Source organism: Drosophila novamexicana, unplaced genomic scaffold (genome assembly GCF_003285875.2).
Source record: "Drosophila novamexicana strain 15010-1031.04,08,12 unplaced genomic scaffold, DnovRS2.1 tig00001488-arrow-arrow-pilon, whole genome shotgun sequence".
NCBI lineage: Eukaryota > Metazoa > Arthropoda > Insecta > Diptera > Drosophilidae > Drosophila > Drosophila novamexicana.
The window spans coordinates 96,430-120,422 of NW_020824864.1; the positions used below are offsets into that span (position 1 = coordinate 96,430).

At 41.6% G+C, this 23,993-nt stretch overlaps 1 pseudogene; it reads right to left on the reverse strand.

Annotated features, from left to right (window-relative positions):
* Positions 1 to 567: 567 nt before the first annotated feature.
* Positions 568 to 11,830, reverse strand: LOC115767936 (annotated as a pseudogene).
* Between the last annotated feature and the right edge of the window lie 12,163 nt (positions 11,831 to 23,993).

Consider the following 23,993-nt stretch of genomic DNA (forward strand, 5'->3'; position numbering starts at 1 on the left):
TCAAAAATATATATACTTTATATGTTCGCAATTACCATGCTGTTAGGATGCGAAGCAGACGCGCATGAATGTGTGTGTGTACATGTCTACAGAATTTCTTAAAGCTGCTACCACATCCAATTGCGCAGTGGCATATAACTTTGTTTTTTTCATAACCGATCTTTATGAAATTTTCAACAGTATATCTTATTGTACCATAGAATATTTGTGTGTTCTGATAATGTCAATTGCATTTAAATTGTGGCTTATATTGGTAGGCAATATAAGTTGGGTTATTCACTTGATTTATAGCTCTGCGGTGTTAGCGGGGAAGTTGCGATAGGTATAAGCTGAAAGATACTTGCTATATATACAATATTCTAAAGGCAACATATCATTACTTAATACTTACCAAAATTGCTTAAAAAAACAGGATGTGCTTGGAAGCGGAGTAAGCTATCGATTATCGATTATCTGGCCCTAATTCTCATATGCCTGATCTATATTCACATGGTTCGTCAACATTTAAAACTCAGGCTGCAGACTGCATTGGTAAAGAATTTGCAAGCAAACGAGGACACCCCTCGCTTAGCTGAGGGAGGAGTTATCTCCAGCTAGTCCACTTGAGCAACCGGGTGCCGTCGCAACAATATTGCGACACTTGCCGCGGAAGACGCCGACCCTGCAGAGCCATCCGGTCAACGGCAAGCCTACAGGGAAAATCCGATCACGCACATTCATGTGCTGAGTGGCCGCTGAAGAACGGCACTAGGCGCGGAGTCAGCGATTTGACAATGCCGAAACGTTGCGTCTTCGAGGCAGCTTGATACATTATTGTAAATCAGTTTTATAAGACCTACGAATCAATCCAAATTAATAGTAATAATCATCTAAAACCGATTTTATTTTAATTTATACTTTAAATTCACTACTTCAAGCATTCTTGCTTTTGCTTTCGTAAAGATAAACAGGTTTGGCATAATCAACTAAAATTGTCATCATGAATATTTCAAGTCACAATCTGGCGTAAAATGCTAATGAAAATAAGGGAGAGCGAGTTACCATCTCAGACCCTCCCGTGTTGGCACCCCCCAAACCTCCACGAGGCAAGCCAACATACACAATCTTCATTGTGTGGGCGGCGCTAAATAAGACACCCTTTTTTTTACCAAACCCCCCTCTGCCTCCCATAAAGAACGCAGGTGCTACGCTAGCCTTCGAAGAGCCACTGGTAGATTGGCAAACGGTTTCCGCAAAAAAACGGCGTGGGACTACATTATTATCCGAAGGCGTAAAAAAAGGGAAGCAACTAAATAACCGCAACACCAGCCGCGCTGGAGCTAAGCCCGCAACTCCCAGTACCGCTTCGGCAATTAGCAACAAATATGCCTCCCTTGAGCCTCAGGAAGACGCCTCTGTAATCGATGACGGCGAGATGGACACTGCCGACGAAGCGCCTCCAGTCACAGACCAACAACAATCAGCGAAAAAGATCTCCAAACCCAGGCCGATAACAGTCCCTGGAGTCAGCGATATTGTCGCAATGGAGCGAACCATAGATCAGGCAGTGGGCGCAGACGCCTATGAATTCAAGGTCTCTCCCTCTGGCTATCTAAGAATTTACGCCAAAGATGCCGACACCCACAGAGCAATTGTCCGCAAGCTCACTGAAGTGAGAGTGCAATTTACCCACTTCTGCCTAAAGGAAGACAGACCATACCGCGTTGTGGTTAAAAATCTGGCCGCTTCCACTCCCAGAAGCCAGATTGAAGCTGCCTTTACATCGCACGGCCATATTGTGACGAACCTTTACAACCCGGCCGCCAGACAGCCAACAAGTGATGCCAGTGCAGACTCCACCAACGACTTTCCAAGTCGCAACTTCTGGTTTGTCGATCTCAAGCAGTCTCTCAACAACAGGGAAGCGCTGCGGCTCAACAAGGTTGGCCGCCAACGGGTCACTATTGAGCTTCCGAGGAAGAACAATAGTATAAGGCAGTGTTTCCGCTGCTTCGAGTTCGACCACACCAAAAACTACTGTCTCAAACAGCCCAAGTGTGGTAGGTGCGGTCAGTCCCATTGGACAAACTCCGAGCAGTGCCAGGCCAAAACAGTGGCAGACCTGCGATGCTCCAACTGCGAGGGAAACCATGCTGCTTCCTATAAAGGATGCAAAAGCTATGAGGTGAGACTAAATGCAGGCAGCCGGCCATCAATGTCTCCCCTCCTACACGATATAGCCATCCTCAAAATACACGAAGAACCACTCAGCAGTTCGTACCTTCCCGAATTGTGCAACATGGCCTGTCGTATGCTGATGCGCTACGGCCAGGCCATCATGTACAAGTCCGCCAACCCCCAGCGCGCACTCTTCAGCCCACCGTCAATCCAATGCAGCTCCAACAACCACTGCAAGGACCTCAGGAGCAAGACGCTTCCCTTGGAGGCATCCTTCAAAACCTCTAGCAGTCCATTGCAGCACTGAATGCCGCAGTTGCAACCATTCTGGTTAGCATTAAAGAGCTAAAGGATGCGCAAGGTTCCCCGCAGCTTAGATTCCCAAAAAGCCGCAAATAATGGCTACCCAGTTACGTCTCGGATCGTGGAACGCTCGTGGCATCCTCCAAAATGCTAACGAGCTCAAGCTTTTTCTGAAAAAGCATGATGTAGACATCATGCTCATCTCAGAAACACATCTGCACACAAACTTGTACCTAACAATGGAGGGGTACGTCTGCTACCGTGCGGATCACCCTACAGGACGAGCCAGAGGTGGTGCTGTAGTGCTGGCAAAGCAGGATTTAGCACACTACCATCTACACACAGTGACCTCCAGCGACACACAGCTGGCTGCTATCATGGTGGAGACTCCCTTGGGCGAAATCCTCGTTGCGGCAGCATACCTACCACCAAACATCCCCTGGAACCGAGCGGAATTTGATTTTCTGTTTGGCCAGCTTGGCCCCAAATTCATCGTTGGAGGCGACTTCAACGCTAAGCACAGACTGTGGGGAAACTACAGAGCTGACAGCAGAGGCACTGCGCTCCATGAGGCGCTCACTCCCTGCTCAGCCCAGGTACTGGCCACCGGTAGACCTACCCACTTTCCGTACAACCGGCAAAGTACGCCTTCCTGTATCGACTTTTTTATATTCAAGGGCATCCCCAACAGCGTACTATCGGTTCGCGAAGAGTACGATCTATCTTCCGACCATCATCCACTCCTCACAACGATCAACACGGCTGCACAAAGGATCCCAAAAAAGCGCAGGCTTGTCCTCCCTGGGTCGAACATCCAACGATTTAAGGCCGAACTAAATACTTGATCAACCTAAACACGCAGATTCTGTCAGTTGAGGACGTCGACGCTGCAGTACAAACCCTGTTGGACCAAGTACATGCCGCAGCCGCCAACGCTGCGCCCGCACATATCTACTCAGCCCCTACAAGCCAGCGGCCAAGGACGTTTTCCCCCATCTTGAAAGGTCTTCTCGCCCTAAAAAAGCGACTGAGGAGGGAGTATGTCCGTACCCAGGACCCCACGATTGACAGGATCTATCGTCGTATTGCTAACAGGGTCAGGAAGGAGCTGATTATCTCGAAAAGAAATGCCACAGACACCATGCTGGAGGAAGCAACGGCAGACGAGAGCTCCAAATTCGCGCTGTGGAAACTTAGCAGTCGATACAAGCGGCAAGCTGCGCCAAAGTTCCCCGTTCGACTTCCCGATGACACCTGGGCCAGATCACCAATGGACAGAGCCGAAGCCTTTGCCTGCAACCTGGAGGAGCGCTTCAAGCCGTTTGAGACCGCATCGCATGGAAGGATACAGCGAGTCGCGCAAATCCTGGAGGCGCCACTCCAAATGTCACTCCCTGTATCGCCAATCACCTTCCAAGAAGTAGAGCAGGAGATGAAGAGATTAAAAAGCAGCAAAGCCCCTGGGGAAGATCGGTTGGACAACCAGACAATCAAGCTACTGCCATACAAGGCGGTGCTTTTTCTCGTCGCCATTTTTAATGCAGCTCTTCGGCTAGGTTACTTTCCAGTGGCTTGGAAGAAGGCACATATAATCATGTTGCACAAGAGCGGAAAGCCCCCTAATCAACTGGGATCCTATCGCCCCATCAGCCTCCTGCCTGCCTTTGGTAAGATTCTGGAAAGGTGCATCCTCAGAAGGGTCCTGGATACCCCGGAAATAAAACGCTTGATCCCGAAGTTCCAGTTTGGGTTTCGACTCAAACACGGTACCCCTGAGCAACTACATCGGGTCACAAATTATATTTTGGACGGCTTTCACAGGAAAGAGTATGTGGTGGCAGCATACCTCGACATCCAAGAAGCCTTCGACCGGGTGTGGCACGCAGGACTCCTCTCCAAGATAAAGGACAAATTGAATCCGCAGCTATTTAGCACCATTGCGAGCTTCCTAACTGAGAGAACCTTTCAAGTGGTGCAGGATGGAGTAGCCTCTCAAACCAAACGCATAAAAGCGGGCGTTCCACAAGGCAGCGTCTTGGGTCCCACGCTATATAGCTTGTTTACACATGACATGCCCACAGCAAATGCAAGCAGACGGAATGATCAGCAGGACCTTCTGGTGGCCACGTTTGCTGACGACACGGCAATCCTTGCAAAAAACAAATGTGTGTACGTGGCAACTGACCTCTTGCAGGAATACCTCAAGCGATTTGAAAACTGGGCTTGTAGATGGAACATCGCAGTGAACCCTGGAAAATGCGCCACGGTTACCCACACTCTACGCAAGGACTCATGCCCCGGACTTTTTCTTCATGGTGAGCTTCTAGAGCAATATCGTCAACACAAGTACCTAGGTGTCACTCTCGACAGACGACTTACATTTAGTAAGCACGTCTCTGCAGTAACGAGCAACATCAAATCTAAGATAAGGCGAATGAGCTGGCTCCTCAACTCCAAAAACAAACTCTCGCTCCGAAACAAGGTCCTAATCTACAAGGTAATCCTTGCCCCAGTGTGGCGTTACGGGCTTCAAGTTTACGGTATAGCTGCAAAAACACACCTGAACAAAATTCGCATCATTCAGGCCAAAACCCTGCGCAAAATAACTGGAGCCGAATGGTATATTCGCACACGCGACATCGCCAAGGACCTCAAGGTTCCAATGGTGGGCGACGTAGTCAACAGGCAAGCAGCGAGCTACTCAACAAAGCTCCACAACCATCCAAACATCCTGGCGAGGAGCCTGCTAAGGAGGCGAAGAAGAAGGCGACTGAAGAGGACCTACCCAACCGACCTAATCGATCGTTATGTATAGGTGACAAGCTTCGTTAATTACATCAAAATATGTTTCTGTAATCTGTTAACCTAATTGTAAAACTAATTGTAAAACCACAATCATCGCTAGGCTAAGTAATTATGTCACTCTGATAAAAGTTGCTAACATAGAGTAACAGGATACCAGATTTCTTAATAAACAAAATATAATTAAAAAAAAAAAAAAAAAAAAAATCTTTTTACCAAAAGTGCCTACACAACATTGTAGTACTATGTTGCTACATCAGCCAAAAAACGCAACATCAGCAATAGACAGGATGTTGATGTTGCGACACTTATAGAAATGGGACACCAGCGACGACCAGCTTGGCAGCTTGTAGAAATTTAAGATATATACATACTTCTGTTAATAAAAAATAATTCAGTTTGGATTGAACTTCATCACAAAGCGGTTGCAATCTTTTATTTCGCATTATTAAATTCCTCACTTAATAAATCACTTAAACTGGAGGAACCTCTTCAACATCAGAGGTCACGCTACAAGGCACTAAGGAAGTCACCTTTAACTCTGGACAAGAATCCCCTCTGGTAACTGGCGCAGAAGGACTACGGATCATGAAGCTCCTTTGTATTATTATCTTGTAAGTAAAAGAAAAATGAGTTATGGTAGAACGAATGTTGTCAAAAGTTTTCGTTCGAAAAGTTTCGCTCAAAAATCAAAGTCGCAGCAATATTAACAAGTAAGAGGTTATAGTCGGGAGCTTCCGACTGCCTCTTCTTCCAACATAAAATGCATATATATATTCTATTTTAGAAGCTATATGTCAAGTTTGGTGACTCTAGCTATTATTATTTACCAAAAATGCCCAAAAAATAGGATACCGATATCGATTTTTATCGATTGCTTGGAAACGGAGTAAATTATCGATCTGCGCGGGAACTAGGAGCATCTACATCTAAAATTTCAAGTCTCTAGCTCTTATAGGTTCTGAGAGCCTTGCGTTCATTCTTATGGACGGACGGACGGACGGACAGACAGACGGACATGGCTTCTTTCTGCCTGTTACATAAATTTGCAATTTGCACAAATACAATATACCCTTATACCCATTTTCAATGGGTTCAGGGTATAAAAATAAACAAGTAATATCAACTAGGGAATACCTCGAACCTTCTTATTCCAACACCAAATAAATTTAAAAAAAAAAGTTACCTTTGCAGGGCTCGAACTCGCAACTGACCGCATTACTTGCTGTCGATTCTACTCAATAGACACACCAGCGAAAAAAAAAAACGAGAAAGAAGGCCTATCTTCGGCTCGCCGAATAATACCCTTGCAGACCCAACCTTTTCATAATGCTTATATTGCTTTGCCCGTATCTAAGAAGCAGAGGGAAAATAGTTAATGCCGAGTTTGGGCAAGATATCTTGATAAACAAAATGTTTTTTCATACAAAAACTTAATTTTCGACCGATCGTTCCTATGGCAGATATATGATATAGTAGTCCGATCTTAATAAGATTTTGCATATATATGAGGAGCATAGTAAAACTAATAAATGCCGAGTTTTGTCAAGATATCTTGAAAAACAAAATGTTTTTTCATACAAAAACTTAATTTTCGACAGATCGTTCCTATGGCTGCTATATGATAAAGTGGTCCGATCTTAATAGGATTTTGCATATATATGAGGAGTAAAGTAAATCTCGTAAGCACTAGGCTCCCGCCAACTCTCGCCATTATCAGATCGTAATATGATAATTACCAGCTCCTTCTCGCGCAGCGATCCAAAATGCGGCACCTCTAGTACAATGGGGCTTAGAAACTTTCCCTCGACTGGGGACATTTCCAATATGCGACTAACCAAGGCCTCACCCTCCATCAATGGCGGTGGATTAGCCACTCTCTGAGGCTTAACATAGCGACAGGTTACACGCGTGGGTTCTGCACGCGCCTTGGGCGGCACAATGATGCGAACTCCACTGTGTCGACTGCCACGCATTGATCCGCCACGCGCGTCCACGAGGAACGAGACGAGGAATCCCAGGTGAACGGGCGGTTCTAGTCGGGAAATATCAACTAGGGAATACCTCGAACCTTCTTATTCCAACACCAAATAAATTTAAAAAAAAAAGTTCCCTTGGCAGGGTTCGAACTCGCAACTGACCGCATTACTGGCTGTCGATTCTACTCAACAGACACACCAGCGAAAAAAAAAAACGAGAAAGAAGGCCTATCTTCGGCTCGCCAAATAATACCCTTGCAGACCCAACCTTTTCATAATGCTCATATTGCTTTGCCCGTATCTAAGAAGTACCGCGAAAATAGTAAATGCCGAGTTTGCTCAAGATATCTTGATAAGCAAACGAGAAAGAAAGGCTATTTTCGGCACGCCGAAGATCGAATACCCTTGCAGACCCAACCTTTTCATAATGCTTATAGTGCTATGCCCGTATCCAAGAAGCACTGGGAAAATAGTTAATACCGAGTTTTGTCAAGATATCTTGAAAAACAAAATGTTTCTTCATACAAAAACTTAATTTTCGACCGATCGTTCCTATGGCTGCTATATGATATAGTGGTCCGATCTTAATAGGATTTGGCATATATATGAGGTGTAAAGTAAAACTAATAAATGCATAGTTTGGTCAAGATATCTTGTAAAACAAAATGTTTTTTCCTACAAGACCTTAATTTTCGACCGATCGTTCATATGGCAGCTATATGATATAGCGGTCCGATCTTAATAGGATTTTGCATATATATGAGGAGTAAAGTAAAACTAATAAATGCCGAACTTGGTCGAGATATCTTGGAAAACAAAATGTTTTTCATGCAAAAACTTAATTTTCGACCGATCGCTCCTATGGCAGATATATGATATAGTGGTCCGATCTAGCTGGTTTTCACATATGAGCTGCGTACCACAGAAAGAGGGACTTCTGCAAAATTTCATTGAGATAGCTTTAAAACTGAGAGACTAGTTCGCATAGAAACAGACAGACGGACAGACGGACATGGCTCTATCGACTCGGTTGTTGATGCTGATCAAGAATATATATACTTTATGGGGTCGGAGATGTCTCCTTCTATGCGTTACACATTTCACGACAAAATTATAATACCCTCTGAAAGGGTATAAAAAGGTTTTTAATCAAAAAACTAGTTTTCGACCGATCGTTCCTATGGCAGCTATATTATATAGTGGTTCGATGTTGATAGGATTTTGTATATAGATAAGGAGCATAGTTAAACTAATAAATGACGAGTGTGGTCGAGATATCTTGAAAAACAAAATGTTTTTTTCATACAAAAACTTAATTTTCGACCGATCGTTCCTATGGCAGCTATATGATATAGTGGTCCGATCTTAATATGATTTTGCCAATATATGAGGAGTATAGTAAAACACACGAATGACAATTTATTAAACACTTTCAATAAATATTGTTTTTACTGGTGCAACAAATTTGGAAGATATCTCGTCGGGCTTCTATTTAAATTAGAATCTATATTAAAAGCAAAAAACTAAAATTGAAATTGTTTTCCTGTCCGTCGAAATAAATCTGCTTTTAATACATTTGAACATGTATCGCATACTACATGAGCTTCGTTTGTAGTTGCAAACAAAATAAAGAGTACATACATATAAATAAATAAATATAGATCATACCAAAACATGATATATCAACTGTTCAATCTTCTGTTTTGTTTGAAATATTGCTTTGCAAATCGGAATTACGCGTCGTAATTGCTTTAACATTTATAATGCCGGCCGGTTGGCACTTGTCTGGAATCCTGAAAAAATCCCAATGATTTTATTAAATTGTCCCCCGTCTCGATGCCTTTTGACACGATATTTTCATGCACATATTCGGGAATCTGATGTTCTTGCGGCTCACTCGGAGTTGGCGGAGGTGTCGAGCAGAGCCTATTTGTTGTCTCATTCTGGGATTGGCGTGCTTTTCGGCACAATTCATCAGCTAAGCTAAGCTGATCTATATTTAATGTTTCATTAAGGCCATCGGCAAGATTGGTTTGATTTTGTTGCAATCTGGCCGTGGCCAGGCCGCGCTCTAGTTTATAGGCGACTGGCTCCAAGTTAAAGATGCACTGTTCCACAATATCGTCCCGGCCAATTTTGTTTAGTACCTGGGCCATGGCATTGCCGGTGGCGCGAGAGCCCTCCTGTTTTAGCCAGAGTCGCAGCATAACCAGACCCTGCTGGGCAGCCGGTTGACCAGCGTACTCAGCTTTGACTAGCTCGATATCGGTCTCGGGTACACCCAATTCTTTGGTCAGCTGCGGCCAGTCACTTTCCAGCAAATTCGATATATCCGATAATCTGATATCAGCGCGCTATATGTTTTCCGTTGCGAGGGCAATTGGCCGTATTATTGAATTGTCTGGCGATTTTGTGCTGGCCTTAATGCCGGCATTGATCATATCCTTGTAGTTCAGGCCATGTTATATGCATTGTCGATACCATTTTCATTCGACCGGTTAAAGACCTGATTAACCTCGTGGGCTGCCAGGGACACGTTTAGAGCACAGATTGGCTGCAATGGTGCCTCACCGGGTCCAACTCTCGGCTCGCTCATAAAACAGAGGCGAGCGTGCGGCTGCTCTTGATCCTTGATATGTACTATGAAAGACGAGCGATTCTCACGAAATGCCTGGAACTTGGTATTCAATTGCTCGCCCGATTTCAATACGGGCACCAGATTGCCAGCAAACTCAAGATATATATTTTGATTCTGCAATACCTCGACGTCCCGACTCTTTGCCACCTCGCTGAAATACTCCTGCTGTTCGCGAGTTTTGTCCTCTTTATCGTCGGTCATACAGAACACGGATAGCTTTGCTTCTGTAGCGGATATTTGCTTTGAAAATACCACAAACTTGACCATAAATGGCACCTAAGCCATATACGTGTAAAGTTCTGTGGCCAGCGTCGGCAACATTGCGACAATCCATTAGCCAAAAGCGTGCCGATACGGTCGTGGTAAAGCTAACGCTATCCTTGACAAACGCCAAGGGCGTCGAACCAGTTACGTCCTCCCAAATGGCTCGGTTCTGTCCTTCAGTTCTCGAGCACAAGAGCCTCAAAGTGGGCGCGGCGTTACCATTCGTACCGCTATATGGTGCATTGACCATGCCTTGATTGCATGTTATCGCCTTGTGAAACTTGCGTCGGCGTGGCTCCACGGTGACAACGGGCGAGACTGCAACACCCTGAGCAAGCAGCTTGGAACAGCCAATCAAGTCTACTGGCTGTACCTGAAGACCGACTCGAATTTTCTTAGTCAATGCATGTGGTTGATATTTGGATTGCACCTGCGGCACGGAGTAGATGAAACGGTACCGCCGGCCCAATTGCATGGACCTCCTGGAGGATGCGCGAGACAACGGCAAAGAAATGCGGCACATTTTATGTCACAATACGTATTATACGGTTTGTGTGTAGATCCTCCAGTGGATTTAAATCGGCATCCATCGTTTCGTTTAAGGCGCCCAATAAGTGCTCTTCGTCCTCGTAAGCACTAGTCTCCCGCCAACTCTCGCCATTATCAGATCGTAATATGACAATTTCCCGCTCCTTCTCGCGCAGCGATCCAAAATGCGGCACCTCTAGTACAATGGGGCTTAGAAACTTTCCCTCGACTGGGGACATTTCCAATATGCGACTAACCAAGGCCTCACCCTCCATCAATGGCGGTGGATTAGCCACTCTCTGAGGCTTAACATAGCGACAGGTTACACGCGTGGGTTCTGCACGCGCCTTGGGCGGCACAATGATGCGAACTCCACTGTGTCGACTGCCACGCATTGATCTGCCACGCGCGTCCACGAGGAACGAGACGAGGAATCCCAGATGAACGGGCGGTCGTACGATGACCCCATTATCGCTCTGTCGTTCCATAGAAGATGCATTCAAATTTGATTGAGTTGTCCTGGTTACTTCTCTTTCGATTGTTCGGCCGCCAAGTCCATCCAATTGATCGTGTTCGGGATTGGTGGTGTCAAAGTCTTGGTTATCATGATCGTTGGCGGCTTTTAAATCGTTGGTCGATTGTATTTGTATTGAATATGATCTAAAAATTCTTCGCCACCTTCGTCTTCGGAATCGGATAGCAGCGCTTCGTGCATAAATTCTGGAGCTACGACTTTGTACTTTTCCTCTAGCACACCGGTCGATGAATTAATTACGGATGTTTGCGTTACGACTTTAAGTGTCTCTACGGCTGTTATGTAGCCCCGATTGTGAGCTATATTCAAAGCTGTTAGACCATTATTTGTAATTGCATCGGGACTTGTCTTGTGTCGAAGCAGTAGATTGATTACCATTGTATGTCCTTGCTGTGCCGCCTGATGGAGCGGTGTGTAGCCAACATTTGTTGTCATTTCATTGTTGGCATCATTTACGAGCAGAAATTTAATTTCATTAATTTGATTGTAGTGGGCAGCAATGTGAAGGGGCGTATAGCCAGCCTTCGTACGCTCTGAAATGTTTGCCCCGTGTTCGAGAAAAATATGCGAGACTTGAATACGCCCCTACTGGGCAGCCAAGTGCAGCGGAGTCAAGCCGTTAAAAACAGTTAAAAACAAGATTGAGGGCAAAGCCAACGAGGCTATCATAAAAGCCGGAGCTGGCCTCAACTGGGACGAGATTAAAGAGGCACTTATTGCATATTGCGCAGATAAAAGAGTTAAACCCACTCTCATGTATGAATTACATAATTAAGTTCAAGAGGGATTGTCACTACGCGTTTTATACGACAAAGTCTGTGAAATCAGATTAACCATAACAAAGGAATCTCAACCCCTATTCATAAAAACAAAGAAAAACTTGTTTGCTGACATATGTCTAAATTCGTTTCTGTCAGGAAATAGAGGCCCATTAGGAGCGAGTGTTCGGTCCATGAGACCGACCAATCTTCAAGGGACAAGATTTCAGTTCTAGTATACGTACTACTTAAACAGCGAAGAGAAACAAGAACTTAAAAAACTCTACTTAAAATTTCCAAACCTATTTTACCAAGAAGGAGACCCTCTTACCATAACTAACCTAGTGAAACATAGAGTCAAGACAACGGACTAAAACAAAAAAATTAAATGACGAGAGATTAGACCCAGAGACATTTGAAGCACAAGACACTATTTTTAGAAAGAAATTAAAGAAACAAATTAGCACTCAAATTTTCCAAGCCCCAAGTCCTCTTGGACACTTGAAACTACAAAAAACCAAAAGATACACAAATCAAAAATTAGAAAAATAATTAAAAAATAACCGTTCCAATATATTTACTGATTTTGCTATACTAGTGCTCAATTTTTAAAGATTCAACAATTTACGGAAAAAGACAAGCTCGCTCCAATTAATTTAGGCAACGCCAAAGTTAAAATATCATATAAACATCTTATCCACAAAATAGACCTGAAAGACTTTATAGACAATGTAAGCAAACTCGAAATAGCCTTAAAAAAATTTTCCGACGAAATCGTTCAAACAGTAAAAACACAATTCACCCAACATAAAATACGAATAAATGCCTTTCTGCCAAAAAAAAAATATATCAAAATTTTGGTAGCATGATAAAGGTCGTAACAGGTAACATGGATGCTAAAGATAAAAAAATATCGATGAAAAATTTAAAGCAATAAAAGAAAATGAAGAAAATATTGTAAAAAACCTTAACCAACAAACTGTATTTGGCGAAAAAATAGCATTAAGATTCAACGAGAAAGAAGGGCTATCTTCGGCACGCCGAAGATTTAATACCCTTGCAGACCCAACCTTTTCTTAATGCTTATAGTGCTTTGCCCTATCTAAGAAGCACAGGGAAAATAGTTAATGCCGAGTTTGGGCAAGATATCTTAATAAACAAAATGTTTTTTCATACATCAACTTAATTTTCGACCGATCGTTCCTATGGCAGCTATATGATATAGTGGTCCGATCCAGCTGGTTTTGACATATGTGCTGCGTGCAACGGAAAGAGGGACTTCTGAAAAGTTTCATTAAGATAGCTATAAAACTGAGAGACTAGTTCGCATAAAAACAGACAGACGGACAGGCGGACATGGCTATATCGACTCGGCTGTTGATGCTGGTCAAGAATATATATTTTTTATGGGGTCGGAGATGTCTCCTTCTATGCGTTACACATTTCACGACAAAATTATAATACCCACTATATCATATAGCTGCCATAGGAACGATCGGTCGAAAATTAAATTGTATGACAAAACATTTTGTTTATCAAGATATCTTGACCAATCTCGGCATTTATTAGTTTTACTATACTCCTCATATATATGCAAAATCATATTAAGATCAGACCACTATATCATATAGCTGCCATAGGAACGATCGGTCGAAAAGTAGATTCTTGTCTGAAAAACATTTTGTTTTTCAAGAAATCTTAACCAAACTCGGCATTTAATAGTTTAACTATGCTCCTTATATATATACAAAATCCTATCAACATAGGACCACTATATCATATAGCTTTTGATTAAAAACCTTTTTTGGTTATCAAGATATCTTGACCAAACTCGACATTTACCATTTTCCCGGTACTTCTTAGATACGGGCAAATACTATGAGCATTATGAAAAGATTGGGTCTGCATGGGTATTAGCCCTTCTTTCTCGTTATATATCAGACGGTCAGCACCACAATAACTTAACCTCGAACAATCAATGTTTCAGCAGATGTTACTTACAAAAACTGTACGCTGAACATCAATGATTTACTATACGACGATGCAGAATGCTAATATGAAGAAACAAATCAGCTATCGATACAAGCCTTTGAAGATTTGAAAATTAACAATACCATCGAAGACCTCAGCGTACACAAACTCCACCTGCAAGCTTTAATTAGCCGAAACGACATTATTCAAATGAAAAGCACCGCGAGAAGCCGCATCTTCATATTTTACATCCTGGGCGTAATATGGGCATGTAAACCAAGGAAAATTCCGTTCGTTCCAATGGACACACCCTCAATCGACATCTCGGCCATACCATCCTTATGGCCCTCACTCCACACTAGGGGGTAGGAGTAACCATCACAGCCCCTCTCGAGATGGCACCCCCCAAACCTCCATGAGGCAAGCCAACATAAACAATCTTCATTGTGTGGACGGCACTAAATAAGACACCCTTTTTTTTACCAAAAGTGCCTACCCAACATTGTAGCACTATGTTACTACATCAGCCAAAAAACGCAACATCAGCAGCTTGTAGAAATTTAAGATGTATACATACTTCTGTTAATAAAAAATAATTCAGTTTGGTTTGAACTTCATCACAAAGCGGTTGCAATCTTTTATTTCGCATTATTAAATTCCTCACTTAATAAATCACTTAAGCTGGAGGAACCTCTTCAACATCAGAGGTCACGCTACAAGGCACTAAGGAAGTCACCTTTAACTCAGGTTCCCCTCTGGTAACTAACGCATGTTAGGACAATTGTTTAAAAATTAGTCATATAGACATATAAAGAAAGGCGAAAGGAACTTGCATTAAAAGGCACGTGCTCTAAACATGAATGAGAGACTGGCGATTTTAAATACAACGCAAATATAGTGACTAATGGTGGTCGCGTCCACATCTAATCACGCATTTTGTTTGACGTTCAGTCTTGTGTGGCTTGAAAGAAATTTGTGCGAGTTACGCTCTCATGGTGGCAGCTTCGATCTTGACCATGCAGTTATCGATCCTGTTTCAAGAAAAACATGCGTATATTTATTTAAGCGCACATTTTGTATTTGTGCAAAATGCAAATGTATGTAACAGGCAGAAGGAAACATCTCCGACCCCATAAAGTATATATATTCTTGATCAGCATCAATAGCCGAGTCGATCTGGCCATCTACGTCTGTCTGTCCGTCCGTCCGTCCGTCCGTCTGTCCGTCCGTTCGTCTGTCCGCCTGTCTGTCCGTCCGTATGATTGAACGCAAGGATCTCAGAACCTATAAGAGCTAGAGACCTGAAGTTTTAGATGTAGGTCCTCCTAGTTCCTGCGCAGATCAAGTTTGTTTCCAATTATCGATAACTTAATCCGTTTCCAAGCAATCGATAAAAATCGATATCGACATCCTGTTTTTTTTAGCAAATTGGGTAAATAATAAGAGCTAGAGCCACCAAAAATGATATGTTGCTGCAAGAATATTATAGATATTTCAAGTATCTTTCATTTCATACCTATCTCCACCTCCCCGCTACCACCACATAGCTATAAATCAAGTTAATAACCCAACTTTTATTGCCAACCAATTTAAACCACAATTTAAATGCAATTGATTTTTTCAGAATACACAAATATTCTGTGGTACAATAATATATACTATAGAAAATTTCATAAAGATCGGTTAAGAAAAACCAAAGTTATATGCAACTGCGCAATTGAATGGGGCATCAGCTTTAAGAATTTCTGTAGACATGTACACACACACATTTATGCGCGTCTGCTTCGCATTCTAATAGCATGGTAATTGCATCTTTTTTTGTAATGTTATTTTAGTTCCTTTTTTATCATAAGTACTTAATTGTTGGTGTGGCTGCTGAGTAGAGTCATAGCAAGTGTTTTTTTTTTTTTGCTGGTGTGGCTGTTGAGTCGAGTCGACAGTAAGTACTGCGGTCAGTTGCAAATTCAAGCCCTGCCATGGGAACTTTTTTTTATTAATTTATTTGGTGTTGGAATAAGAGGGTCCAGGGTATCCCCTAGTCGGGAGCTCCCGACTAGAACCTCTTACTTGTTTTAAATTTATTTGGTGTAGGAATAAGAGGGTTTAGGGTATTCCCTAGTCGGGAGCTCCCGACTAGTACCTCTTACTTGTTTATTTTGGCATATGTTAGAAAGAGTCTTACAATTTAAATTTTACCTCCCTTAATTACAGTACATTTTTTTGTATATTAACAAATCAATAATTACCCTCTCTTTCTTCCACAGTTTGGGAACAAGTTGGCTGGAAGCACGTGCATTAAGCGATTATTTTATAATAATGAAAAGAATCGCTCAAGCCCTTAAGGGTTGTACTTAATTCACTGGTAAAACTCGAAATGAAAAGATTAAATATTTTAAGCTTTTGAATGATGTTATACATATTTCACAATAAATGTACATTTTTCAATAAGTACATCGAAATTTCACATATTATACAATAACGTAGGCCGACTAAGTTCCAAACTATTGAAGAAAGAGAGGTCAATTATTGATTTATTAATATACAAAAAAATGAATGTAATTAAGGGAGGTAAAATTTAAATTGTAAGACTCTCTCTAATAAATGCCAAAAATTTTTTAAATTTTTTAATCTAAATGGCAAAAAACGCAAAATCGTCTATAGAATTCGTGAAACTGAAAATGCGTAGGAAAAGAAATAACGTTTTCTGCTATTCCGACCCCATTAAGATTATTTAATACCATCCTATCATCCCATCATAATTTTACATTGATAGACATACGTCCCTTGTTTCAAGTATTCAGAAAAGTGTAGTCTAGTCGTTTATGTAGAGCCAGAGAGCTCTATCCATATTAAATTGAGACATAAACAGTAGGCAGTTATGACTTCACGCTAATGGAGGATTCAGTCAAACCAACAGTTGCCGTCTTTTCTAATACAGTTTGAGAACAAGTTTGCTGGAAAAAACGTTCACTGGTAATATTAGAAAATGAACAAATATTTTATATAAATGGAAATCTCTATATATAAAACTATTTGTCCTGACTTACTGACTGATTGGTGATTAAGGCACAGCCCAAACCGTAAAAGCTAGGAAGCTGCAATTTTAACTGTAGTTACCTTATGAGATGTAGGTGCATGTTTCGACGGAAAAGTTTGGGAAATTCGGGAAACTCTACTTGCAAGTGTGGAAAAATCGAGAAAAACGTATGTATATAACTTTTTTGTTTACCATTCGTTCAGCCTCAAGCTCATCTTCGTTCAAATTCATTTGAGGGGTATTTCGCACTTTTGGAAAATCGATCCCTCCTTGGTGAAAATGGGGAGAATGTTGAAGAATCCAAACTTCTTCGATAGATATGCGATCAAAGATTATATTTCATTATAATTATAGTCTTTTTCTTAGCCTTGCTTCTTTTATTTTTATCATGATATTTTTTAGCTTAGGTCACTTGAAAATCTTGAGCGACCACGTGTGTGTTATCTGTTTTTATGCAGCCGTCCGCAGTTGTGTACAATATGAAATTTTACCGAGGGTCTAATTAAGACTCGGTGTAATGTGTTCATGCGTGAAGACTTTCCGACTACATACCTGTAACAGTTACCTATGACACACTACAGGGAAGTACTGACTACAGACCTTGGACATATCGACACATTAATATCAACATAAAGAGTTAACCATTAAGCATTCCCGCAGTATAAGTCTTTTAGAAACAGGTTTAAAAGCAGCAGCAGAAACTCCCGACCTTGATGATTGGGTGCAAATAAAGTTTAGGCAAACGCAACTAATAGATTCAGAAAATAGGCAAACAGTGATAAATACAAAGCTGATGCAAAAGTCAGCATCACTGACAATGCTGGGGCACAACAATTCATATCTGGGACTTACATAGCTCTACCGACCGTTTTTATCAGTAGCTATGGTGTCCTAAGAAAGAAGCCTGTTGTTTCCGCCCTCACACAGATTAATGTTACCGAGTACCGGGAGCATCGTAGTTTGCCATTTCTCTTGGGACCAATCATAAGCACTGGCCCTAATCCTCATATGCCTGATCTATATTCACATGGTTCGTCAACGTTTAAAACTCAGGCTTCAGACTGCATTGGTGGCAAATTTGCAATTTGCACTTATCTGGGATGAGTTATCTCCAGCTAGTCCGCTTGGGCAACCGGGTGCCGTCGCAACAATATTGCGACACTTGCCGCGGAAGACGCCGACCCTGCAGTGCCATCCGGTCAACGGCAAGCCTACAGGGAAAATCCGATCGCGCACATGCATGCGCTGAGTGGCCGCTGAAGAACGGCACGAGGCGCGGAGTCAGCGATTTGCCAATGCCGAAACGTTGCGTCTTCGAGGCAGCTTGATACATTATTGTAAATCAGATTTATAAGACCTACGAATCAATCCAAATTAATAGTAATAATCATCTAAAACCGATTTTATTTTAATTTATACTTTAAATTCACTACTTCAAGCATTCTTGCTTTTGCTTTCGTAAAGATAAACAGGTTTGGCATAATCAACTAAAATTGTCATCATGAATATTTCGAGTCACAATCTGGTGTAAAAAGCTGCTGAAAATAAGGGAGAGCGAGTTACCATCTCAGCCCCTCCCGTGTTGGCACTCCGCAAACCTCCACGAGGCAAGCCAACATAAACAATCTTCATTGTGTGGGCGGCACTAAATAAGACACCCTTTTTTTTACCAAAAGTGCCTACACAACATTGTAGTACTATGTTGCTACATCAGCCAAAAAACGCAACATCAGCAATAGACAGGATGTTGATGTTGCGACACTTATAGAAATGGGACACCAGCGACGACCAGCTTGGCAGCTTGTAGAAATTTAAGATATATACATACTTCTGTTAGTAAAAAAATTTCAGTTTGGTTTGGACTTCATCACAAAGCGGTTGCAATCTTTTATTTCGCATTATTAAATTCCTAAATTAATAAATCACTTAAAATGGAGGAACCTCTTCAACATCAGAGGTCACGCTAAAAGGCACTAAGGAAGTCACCTTTAACTCTGGAAAAGGTTCCCCTCTGGTAACTCACGCATGTTAGGAGAATTGTTTAAAAATTAGTCATATAGACATATAAAGAAAGGCGAAACGAGCTTGCATTAAAAGGCACGAGCTCTAAACATGAATGAGAGACTGGCGTTTTTAAATACAGCGCAAATATAGTGACTTATGTTGGTCGCGCCCACATCCAGCCACGCAAATTGTTTGAGCTGCAGTCTTGTGTGGCTTAAAAAAAAAATTTTTTTTTTATTTAAGCTCACATTTTTATACCCTGAACCCATTAAAAATGGGTAAAAAGGGTATATTGTATTTGTGCAAAATTTAAATGTATGTAACAGGCAGAAGGAAACATCTCCGACCCCATAAAGTATATATTCTTGATCACCATCAATAGCCGAGTCGATCTAGCCATGTCTGTCTGTCCGTCCGTCCGTCTGTCCGTATGTATGAACGCAAGGTTATCAGAACCTATAAGAGCAAGAGACTAGAGACAAAATTTGAGATGTAGGTCGAGTTTGTTTGCGATATAAATCGATATCGAAATCCTGTTTTTGAGCGTAAATAATAAGAGCTAGAGTCACGAAACTTGATATGTTGCTTCTAGAATGTTATATATGTCGAGGAATGTATGTACCAAAGAGAGAATCAATTAATAATTGTAATAAGAGAGCACCATAATACTGTAAATGGTGAAAATGTGCTGATTTCGTATCACTCAGAGAGAGAGAGAGAGAGAGAAAGAGAGAGAGAGAGAGAGAGAGAGAGAGAGAGAGAGAGAGAGAGAGAGAGAGACGTTTTGTTTTTTTGCTTTGTGTTTATATACATAGCAAGTGGTGCGGTCTGTCGCGAGTGCGAACCCTGCCAAGGAAACATCTTATTATACCCTGAACCCGTTACAAATGGGTATATTTTATTTGTGCGAAAGCCAAATGTATGTAACAGGCAGCATAAATAGCCGAGTCGATCTAGCCATGTCCGTCTGTCTATCCGTCCGTCCGTCCGTCCGTATGTATGAACGCAAGGATCTCACAACCTATAAGAGCTAGAGACTTGAAATTTTAGATGTAGGTGCTCCTAGCTCCCGCGCAGATCGAGTTTATTTCCGATAATCGATAGCTTACTCCGTTTCCAAGCAATCGATAAAAATCGATATCGATATCCTGTTATTTGGGCAATTTTGGTAAATAATAAGAGCTAGAGTCACCAAACTTGACATATAGCTTCTAAAATAGAATATATATATGCATTTGATGTTGGAAGAAGATGGTTCAGGGTATCCCCTAGTCGGGAGCTCCCGACTTGAACCACTTACTTGTTTGTTTTAATTTTCATAAAACACCGGCGTTTTAATATTTATATTTAAAATATTTCCATTATTCTGTTTGCCTTCTCGGTTTATTATTTTATTCTATCGCGCGTACATGCTTGTGGCCTGTGCATATTATCATTTAAATATTGTTACTTGTTAATTTGTGTTCTTGTGCATTTTTGTTTGTGCGCTTTCGCTATTAGGTTTTGTGGGTAAGCTTCTTGTGGTTGCTTTGTTGTTTATGTTTAACTGCACATCGCCTCTCTTGGTGTGAAAGAATTAGTGAGCAAGCAAGCAATCTTAAAATAGACTACTCTCGCACTCTCCCACTCTCGCGCTCTCTCACCATTCTTTTTCAACTTGCGCTTTGATATTGTTCTAATTGCCTACTTGCCGCTTGTTGGTGTTCTATACGCTATTAATCTAAACTGCTCTCTATTTTACATTTGGCTGCGTTATTACAGCAGAGACTCACGATAATGGACCATCGTGCATTCTAAATGTGCGGGGTACACTGGTCTAGTTGAGGATGCTATTGCCAAACGTAATGGTTTGCACTATAGTTGCGACTCGTGTAGGGAGATTGATGGTGAAATGCGGGCGTTTATGCGTCAGACCAGGAGTGGCTTTAGGTGTCTGATTGTTGGTTTTCGTAAACTAAACGATCAGCTCACAGCCCTGGATATCCTATTTAATAGACTTAACCTGTTGGATGAGTCTCCTGGGCCTAAAAAGCCCACTCCTTGCGATTAGACATTGCCTAATACCCTTCAGCCTCCGAATGCAAATCAGCAGCCGACTACACCGATTACCCAGCAGCTTATCTCGTTTGTTACTCCGGTAGCTGTGAGATCTGCTATGGACACTGATTCTCACCTGAATTGTGTGAAATCGGCTCGAGAAAAGCCGTGTCGTCCGCTGCCGTAAAAGTTCCGAAAGGGCGACAGCAATAATTAATTTACAACAGCCGCTAGAAGGCTCGTCGTCCGGAAGAGACATTCCACCGAAGAGACATATTTTTGTTTTTAGGCTTGCTCCCTACTTCTCATCAGATCATGTACAAGCCTTTACACAGGCAAAAATGCAAGCCCCTGGAGGGATATTGCGTCCTTTGAAATAAGTGTTTTGCCAGAAATATTTACTAACATTTATGTAAAGAGTTTTGGCAGGTAATAGTCACTTAATAGTCAAAGAATATAAGGCCAAAAAGAAAAATCGGACTCCGATTTAATTACCACATATTTCTTGGGGCGCATCAACTTTAGCTGTCGCGTCAAAAAACTAAATTCTTCTCTCGAGCTTGCCTACCAGAATGTTAGAGGTCTTAAATCTAAACTTGTGAACCTGTATTTTGATTCTCTTGCCTTTAATTTTCAAATTATCGCTTTTACTGAGACCTGGCTGTAACCAGACATCTCAGACTCTTCAAATTTTACCTTCAAATACACCACTTGCACATGTAATCGAGCTTCCTGTATCGGTGGAGGAGTACTCATAGCTCTCGAGTCTGCTCTTTCGTCGGAACGCATTGATCTTCCCATCTCAGAGATAGAACTGGTGGCTGTAAGAGTTGTATTTGGAAGTTTTTCTATCTTTATTTCATGTTCTTATATACCCCCTCTATCTAACTTGTCCACCTGGATGGGTTTGATCCATCTTAATGCTATTAAATCTATCTCCTCCCTACTTTCTGACCTTTAAGTAGTTCTTGGGGACTTAAATCTTCAAGATGTCGAGTGGTCATCGCCATCAGTCTCAAACTTTCTGTTGCCGTCTTCTTCAAATGAATTTATTAATGGTCTACATAAAATGTCCTTACTGCAGGTTAATCGTGTGCGTAATTCAAGAAATAGATCTTTTGATCTAATTTTCGTGCTGGATTCGTTCAACAGTGTTGTGCACAGGATCAATCCGCTTACACTTCCTGAAGACCCTTTTCATCCAACTCTGGAAATGGTCATTGATATACCAGCCCGTGTCACTATCAAGATGTTAAAAAAAGTTTAAGAAATCGGGAAATCACTCTGATTTTTCCCGTTATGTAGTTGCCCGATTAAATTTTTCCACTCAAAATTCCATCTGTTATAAGGATTACCTTCGGCTTTGTCGCCTTCAATTTTCACATAATCCCAAGTAATTTTTTAACTTTCTCAGACATCTATTTTGCCTTCTTCGGTTAAGTTTGCAGATGAGAGCGCGAACACTGATTCAGGCATAGCCGATTTGTTCGCAAACTTTTTTCAATCTACCTACTCCTCCTCTGAGTATAATAAAAATCAGCCTTACCCTTATCAGTTACTGAGGTCAAACTGCATCTTAAATCGCATTATTACCGAAAGTTCGCTTCTTAGCGAACTTAACACTATCAAGCCGGCTTACTCAGCAGGCCCTGATGGTGTAGCATGTTACATGCAAATAAGCATGTGCCCACCATATTGCAGTGTATACAATATGTTAAGTGGTCATATGCTCAATCTCAAAGTTAGACTATCAAGCGCATTGTTTACAAAATACAACTACCGCCAAGTGCCGTAATATGATCAGCCACTTATATGTGGACTGGCCTGCAGCGTGAGATCTGCAGCGCAAGCACTATGACGGTTTGACCGTTCGGTCCCAAGCGCATTCCAATGTATGTATATGCCTTCTGCATGTACATATAACAACATATATACAAATACATATGGCATGCTATGTACTCCCGTTCTGCCGATGCTTTGAGCGGCAGAACTCCAAACTATAGTATGTACTTTAGGCTAAGTCCATTTTACGTAAAGAGAGGCGATTCATTCTGAATCTGACAAACAAGCGAACCAGACTTTATATTCCTACAATGGTGTTCCTGCTTGCTTGCTTAAGTTTGCATTATGCAAACCTGTTTTAAAACATTTTGAATTGTCCGTAAACAGTTCATCTTTTCCGACCATTTGGAAGGAATCATACATTATCCCTCGCCTTAAGAAAGGGATTAAGTCCGACGTCGAAAACTATAGAGGTATTTCCAATTATCCGCAATACCTAAAGCTTTTGAGAGGATTATAACTCAACTGCAACATTTATGTAGTTCTATTATTTCACCTTCCCATACAACCACTAACCGTCATGAGTTTACTTCGTTTTTAATTGATGGGCTTAAGAAAAGAATGCAGACTGACGTCATCTACACTGATTTCAGTAAGGCCTTCGACTTTGCCAACCACTCCTTGCTGCTTTATAAATTATGCCGTCTCTGCTTCCCAGTCAATCTTTTGAACTGGATTTCAGAGTTTTTGCGTGATAGAACCCAAAAGGTTCTTTTTTGAAATTTGTTTTCTAAACGTATTCTGGTAAGGTAATGACCTTCTATAGAAGCCCTCCACAATTGGTTTCTAAGATCCTTGATAGCGTGTTAACAGTACAGCGTGTTAACAGTACTTCTAATGAAGTTAATGATCTATGTGTCATCCTTGATCATAAGCTTAAATTCGATTCTCATGTTAAGACCGTGGTCAATAAGGCCAGAAGTTATGGGTTTCATCAAGCGATGGTCGAAGGAGTTTGACGATCCGTACACGACAAAAACACTTTATATATCTTTGGTACGACCTATTCTTGAGTATGCCTCATGCATCTGGTCACCACAATATGCAATCCACCAGGACAGAATTGAATCCGTTCAGAAACAATTCTTGTTGTTCTGATGATTAACCTTCTTTCTTTGATTAATCGTGGAACCATGGT